Raw genomic sequence first — 6902 nt, forward strand, 5'->3', positions numbered from 1 at the left:
AGGGACGATTGAGTAGTTTCTATAATGTGAAATCCTTTTTTTGTTAAATATATAAAATTAAAAAAAAGAAAGAAATAACAAGAGTTGAAACTTACAATCCATCCCACTTGTATCTGTTCGAGCTTTTGTCCTAACCCTATTTCAAGCATATGGTTGCAGCACTGTATTGACCAGTTCCATTTAATTGAGGATAATATAAACAAAGAAAAGCTGAGACCCCAAAAAATCTTTCTATTGGTGGAGACGCTTTTATGCTAATTCCTGCAAACTAAATACAATATTTTCTTTTACTCCTTCAAACTATTCGACAATTATATATAGGATAACATCAAGAAAATATATTTCTAAACGAAGACTTACACCAATCCAATTATATCTGAGGTATTCATTAGCCAAGCTTAATGAGGCATGTTTAGCTTTCTCGAGTTGTTTCTTTGTCATTTTGCGTATAGGCGCAGTTCCAATTGGGCATCCTTAATTTCTTATTCTATCAATATTCCTCTGCCTTGAAACCACCCGATTTTCCTTCCTTTTGTCTTTCAAGCTCCTTCACGATGATCATCTGTTTTGCATATATTGTAGTGAACAAAATGAAAATTTGAATATGAAAATTTACAAGGAAATGTCATGAATATTAAAAATTAAAGATAAGGTAAAGTTATACATTTTTTACGAAGATGTTATTACAAAACTTCACCTTGATTCTTTCTGGGCCCAATTTTGGATGCAAAAGAGTTGGTTGCTTGTAGATGTCTACACAATCATAAAGATCTCCGCGAATAGTCTACAAAAATTCAAATTTCATCACATAAAAGGATCAAAAAGAGGCCTTTAACCGCATTTTCTTTCACTGCATTTACATTTTTGTAAATTTGAAATGTCCAAATATACCAAACCTATAGGAATTATACCTCAATTGTAATGTTTGATCTTCTGGCAGACTCGTAGCTCTCGACCATATTGGAAAAAATTATAATCGAAACTAAACGAGAGAAGCAAATTGTTGTCACTCTTACAACTATCGGAAACAATGCATTACATTTGTTCTGCAAATATCTTTTTATAGTACAAATCAAGATTTCCGACTCAATGTTAGAAAGTGGTTCAAAAATACTCTAAATTATTTCTATCTTTAGTTTAAGATGGATATGCAAATCAATTCATACGATATGACAAAGATTCTTCCTACTTTGGACGTTGCATTTCCTAATTTGGACATTGCACATTTATTCTTTTCGACTCATTCCCTTACACATGTTCTTTTTACATTCTTTTTAATTGATTGATGTTGAATTTGGGTTATGTAGCAAAAAGAAAAACCAATGGAAGAAATGCACGATTGATCCAAAATTATGAATAAAATAAAGAAATCTTACAAATATCTGTTATGAAAAAAATATTATTATAAATATTTATCGGTTTGGTTCAGTTTAGTTCAATACCAAACTAAACAAAACAGTGGAGTATCAATTTTTTAAACTTATCACCAAACCAAATAAATACTGTTTGATTTTGACTTATCACTCGTAAAATATAGGAGTAAAAATATTGTTTTGACAAAATTAGTAAAAGATTCTTCTCGGGTCATTTAAAATAAAGTATTTCAATTCCATTACACTAATGAGTTGACAAATTAGGGAGATCACACGGATGTTATGCAAAATGTTGGAAATTGCCAATTTTAGACGAGAAGGTGAAATTGGAAGCTATTCCGAACAAACTATATATCACAGGTTCCAGTTCTTCTCCTTTATATTGGTTGCTTATCAATGGCGATTACTGCTATTACTGGCCATATCCTTGGAAACCTATGCTGCTACAATCATTATTTGTGTTTATGGTTCAGAGAATTAGAATTTGTTGCCTCACGTCACCACTTGAGCCTAAATTTGAGAGGGGCAAGGCATTATGCGGAAGCTACTGGTGCTTTCTTATTACTCTTTCTCTATTTCATCGACTATGTTCGCTTTGGTTGAAATATTCGTTAGTAGTCTGAAACTTGACCAGTACACTTCTGATTCCTTCATTATTGAAAGGAGATGCGGACTACTTTTATTATATCAGCTAATGCCCAATCGTAGTCACTAAATTGCGTAGCTAACATGGTATTTGTGTTGTGATATCAGTTAAAGAAGTTTACTGAAGGAGATAGAAAAGACTTAATTGTACTTCCTTTTGAAAAGAATGGACTAGAAAGAAGTTCATAGAAAGAAGGAGTGATTGCTGTTGCCGATGAGTATACATTGGCTAATGAGTTGAAAGTGCTGGAATGCTTGAAGCCCGGCTTTGCTTATACATATCCTTATTTGGTCATGCTTGAGAAGGTTCAGAAATGTGAATTTGGAAAATTATTCTTGACAAGAAAATTTCATACTTGAATTCACCTATTTGGATATTAGAGCTTGCTGTTAAGAGAAGGAGGCGTGTCTAAATTATTGCTGCATATGCGGAAAGTTGCTTTGCTTATGCCTTACAAGCATCATTATGGGGTTAAGGTTCGTGTCATTAAAGCCTTTTGTTATGGGGTCAATGGAAGAGACACCTTGGCGTACTTTACAGTACATTGGGATTTCTCTCTGTGTTCCACCCTACTTGCCACCACTACATTAACTGAGCATCTCATTCTAATACTGGTCAAATGCCACACCAAAGTGGTTTCAATTTTGCTGATTCATTTTGCAGCATCCATGAGGACAAAATGCTTATGAAGAGGGGTGGGGTGTTATGTCTGAGAAGAATTAGGAAAACGGAGGGAAGGGCCTGACCACACAGTTTGGGGTAAGTAGAGGCTTCTACAGCGTCGTTTGGCTAAGTGTGGAGTTAGTAGTAAAAAGGGAATTAACAGCTAATTGAATTAGCAGTTAATGCGCACGTGGATGGCAAGGATCAGTTACTTCAAGACGATGACTGAGATCTTTCGCAAGGAGTATATTTCATGTGGGAAAATGGTGTGATGAATTTGGTAATCTTGTTCCCCATTTCCCTCGTGAATGCCTTCTCTCTCCTTTTCATATTTTCTCTTCCCCTCTCTCACTCTTATCTTCGTCTTCTTCCCTGATTTCCTTCCTCTAAATTATGCAGGAATATCTATGGTGAGTGGAGATTGAGTCGGCTGAAAATGGAAGTACTGTTCCATTTCTTTTCTTTGTAACTCATTTTCAGTTAGTTAATTGCAGTAGATTGTTAATCGAGTTACTGAGTCTATTTCGACTTGTTTGGGTTAGTCTGAAGTGCTACTTGTCAGCATTGTTCAGATTCTATTGTAATTTCCTTTTCTAACTGATTAATTGTAATGAAGTTGCTTAATTGGGTGAATTAAATTATTGAGGTCATAACAGGTGCTTCTAAGCTATACTACCTTCGTCTCTTTGGAAACAATAAATATTGGATCTTCATTTTGCACTTGAAAATTTACTAATGATTCATTCTTTAGAAGAGGCTTGCCAAACACAGCTTTTGATGTTGGAATTCTCTTTTTTCTGCGTAAAAAATTATTTGCTGTCATCATTTGATTTTGTCCAGAAAATGAATCTAGCATGATGGCATATTTATCAAAACTTGTTTCCAGCAGATCTTTTACTTGCCAAGGAGTAAAAACCAGCTATGATGGTCACTTTGTGCGGTTTCTCAGTAGGTCTCTTATGAACTTTTAAAAGTTTACTTTCCTATAATACTTGAACAAAAGCCTTGGTCAGACTAGCCAAAAGCTCAATCCTGCTATCTCTTTCTTGTGTACGTGGTTGCATTGTTCTCTTTGAGTTACTTTATGTATTGTATTTTTATTTTGATTTCCTTTATCTTTGTGATTGGATTTACAGTTAATTGTAAGCTTTTTCCCAAGGTCTGAAGATATGCTTAGCAGTAGCAAGAAATATGACCATAATTAATGCCTAACTGCAACTTCAACTTTACATGGTTTTGCTAGAAATATATTATTCAGAAGTTCAGTGGTTGTTCTTGAATCTCTTTATGTTCAGATTAATTAAGGAGAGAAGACCAGCTTTCTCGGTCCTCTTCTATGAAATCTGTCACATTTTCTTCCCCCAAAAGCACATCTCAGAATTCCTGACCAACAAGATAATAGATATGTGACAAAAGTCTGTGACAAATGACACTTTTGTGGGCTTCAACGAGTTTAAACTCTTCCTAGCTAAACCATGCTGGATTTCTAGTCCTTATATTTTTCTAGCATTAAGTGTCAACAATGGGAAGCAAAAGAAGATTATTGGTAGTTAATTTAAGATAATGGAGGATTTCAGTTGTTGGGGTAAATCTTTGATGGTCTAGACCGGCATATGCTATTTGCTTTGTTAAGATGCATGGTTAATTCATAAGGGCTACTTAGTGCTGTGTGAATTCAATAGGTTGGTTCGCAGGATGGTCTGTTGCTCTTATTGCCCTTGCATGTATAATTCACACGGTGCTAAAAATCACGCCTCAGGTTGATCCTCTGACTTTTCTTCCGATTCTTGGTTCTTTTTGTTAGCCAATTAAGATTTCTCTAGAAACTACCACATTTCAGTAGATATTTTTTGGGTTTGTATTAGACAAGTCTTTTGGGGTAAAATGGGTGGTAGTTAGTGAGCCACATATGTGCTTAGTTTTGTGTGCGATATTTTGCTTATTATGTGAATGTAATTCTCCCTCTTATATATTGTAAAAAGCATCTTAAATGTATTAGAATGAAAATAGAATTCCAAAAAGTTTCAGCTTTCTCTTTCTTCATCTTCAAATTGTTGTAGCAATTTACAGCTGCAATTTCGCTACTGTTCCTTTTTTGTAGCTTTGAAGTTCTTCATTCTTTTCTTTCAACTCTTTTAAACATGTTGTAGGGAACAGTTTGAATTTGAATTTCTTTGGGATAGTGTTTTTGTTGGTCAAAGTTTAGAAAGCATGCTTTAGGGGGTATTCTGATCCTTTTACGTCTAAAAGAAAGGAAAAGGTTCTTATTTTGCAGTCCTGTATCTTGGAACAGTTGAGGTGCACTCTGATGAAATATGTTGACGGGTGGGATCTTACATTATAGACTCGTTACTGGACTCCTCATGATTATTTGAACAAGTTTAACGAGAAGTGCAAAATAAGATTTTCTGCATTCAGCCTTGTCGCTTGGGTACTGAACAACCTTTCTTGAGTCTGTCCTTTGTGTTATTAAGTCCTTGTTTGCGATTTATTCCCCATATTATTTTGTTTGACCAATAAAGTTTCATATTTATTATCAGAACTTAGTATTTAACTTATTAGATGCTGAAATTAAATAACTCCAGTAGCATAAATGAGTTACCGGCATCTGGACTAGAGAAATCATTTGCTTTTTCAAGTCATCATCTGAGCGCTTCCTATAATATGACCATCTCTGTTTACTAAAGATCTCTTTGGTTTACTTTTTTTTATTCTCCTTCTTGTGTCATTCAACTATCTATGAAGTTGTTTAACTGAAAATTTCAGTACTGAAATTGGAATCAGTTTGTTAATTACAGGAGATTATGAATGTAAGCTGTTAGAAACAGCCTATATAAGGTATTGCTGCCAATCTTCATCTGGTATTGTTGACTTTATTACGGCAACGGAAATCCAGCACTTAGTTGTTACTTACAGTTGCTTTCACAGCCTTCCCCATCATTAGCGATTGATTTGTTGAACACCTCAACAATAATTTGCTTCATCTTTGTAGGTAAATCACCCATTAGCACTATTTTTCGACTTAGTTGGGAGTCAATACAACAATAATTGACTGTGTTTTATATTGATGAACTGAAGTGAAATATGCCTGTAGAATACATTCTTTTACATCTCTGAACAAAAAAAAGTTATACGAATTGAGGAGGACTCCTTTCAACTCCTTCGCCATCTTTCTCGGGCAAAACTTTATAAATTGAAAAGCACATTCCCAGTGTCAAAGCAGCAAATAGTATGAATATGCCGGCCTTGAGAGCACAAAGGAGCATAAGAATTGCTGGATTCATAATTAGGGACATGAGCAAAGATATGCTCGTCTCCCAGCATGCGCCTAGCACTCTAATGTCTTCGGCGTATGATTCTTCAGTCCACCCAGAAGGCCCCGAGAACATTGAATAGAAGCCTATGAGGGGGATGGAAAATGCCATGCCAACATAGGCACTTTTTTGGCTCAGGTGAAAGATACGGTCTCCTACCAAAAGGAAGAGACCCAACAAGAAAACCTGAAAAAATCCGAGAAAGTGATATTAAGTTACATATGCTATATTTCAGTTAATAAAAATTGATTTCTTTAAAGAAAACCTAAATTAAAAAGAAATGAAGAAGTACCTGCGCCACAACCATGCCTAAACATGCCGAGACTAGAGTCCTCCGTCGTCCGAAGTAGCTATAACTCGGATAAGTGAGTCCAGCAACTCCAGCTCGAATAACTCCGGCAATGAGCGGAGCGACGAATGAGGCATTATAGGGCATTATAGGCGTATCCAGTTGACTGGAGAATGAATGGTCCAAAGAAAAGGATTGAGTCTAAGCCCAACACTTGCTGAAAAATTTGAGCCACTATGTTAAGTAGCAAAAGGGGCGAGCGTGACAGTTTCTTCCTTTTCCTCTTGCCTTCATTTTCCATCATGCCTGCCAACATCTGCAGCTCTGCTTCTGCTCCACATTTCCTCAACATCTTAAGGGACGCTTTTGCCTCCTCCATACGCCCTTTCTTAATGAGAAACCTCAGGGTCTCACTAAGAAAGAAAGACAGTACAAGAAGCGGCAAAGCCAAAAACCCACTAGTGGCAAAGGACCATCTCCAACCATAACGGAAGTTGTGAGATGCTGCCATGTTTACTGCTTTTGTGCTAGTACTTCCCCATAGCACCATGGAGTTATAAAGAAGGGAAATCCACTTTGGTGCCTTTCCAATATTGATCTCATTCAATATACTGGGA

At 35.9% G+C, this 6902-nt stretch overlaps 2 long non-coding RNA genes across 2 annotated transcripts; one reads left to right on the forward strand and one right to left on the reverse strand.

Moving 5' to 3' along the window:
* Nucleotides 1–393: 393 nt before the first annotated feature.
* Nucleotides 394–1010, reverse strand: LOC138910660 (uncharacterized). Its single transcript, XR_011415806.1, has 3 exons — nucleotides 912–1010; nucleotides 698–784; nucleotides 394–562 (listed from the first exon to the last, which is right to left on the reverse strand). It is a non-coding gene; the product is annotated as an uncharacterized lncRNA (long non-coding RNA).
* Nucleotides 1011–1624: 614 nt separating this feature from the next.
* Nucleotides 1625–5558, forward strand: LOC138909015 (uncharacterized). Its single transcript, XR_011415515.1, has 2 exons — nucleotides 1625–2962; nucleotides 3082–5558. It is a non-coding gene; the product is annotated as an uncharacterized lncRNA (long non-coding RNA).
* The last annotated feature ends 1344 nt before the right edge of the window (nucleotides 5559–6902 follow it).

Source organism: Nicotiana tomentosiformis, chromosome 4 (genome assembly GCF_000390325.3).
Source record: "Nicotiana tomentosiformis chromosome 4, ASM39032v3, whole genome shotgun sequence".
NCBI classification, from domain to species: Eukaryota; Viridiplantae; Streptophyta; class Magnoliopsida; order Solanales; family Solanaceae; genus Nicotiana; species Nicotiana tomentosiformis.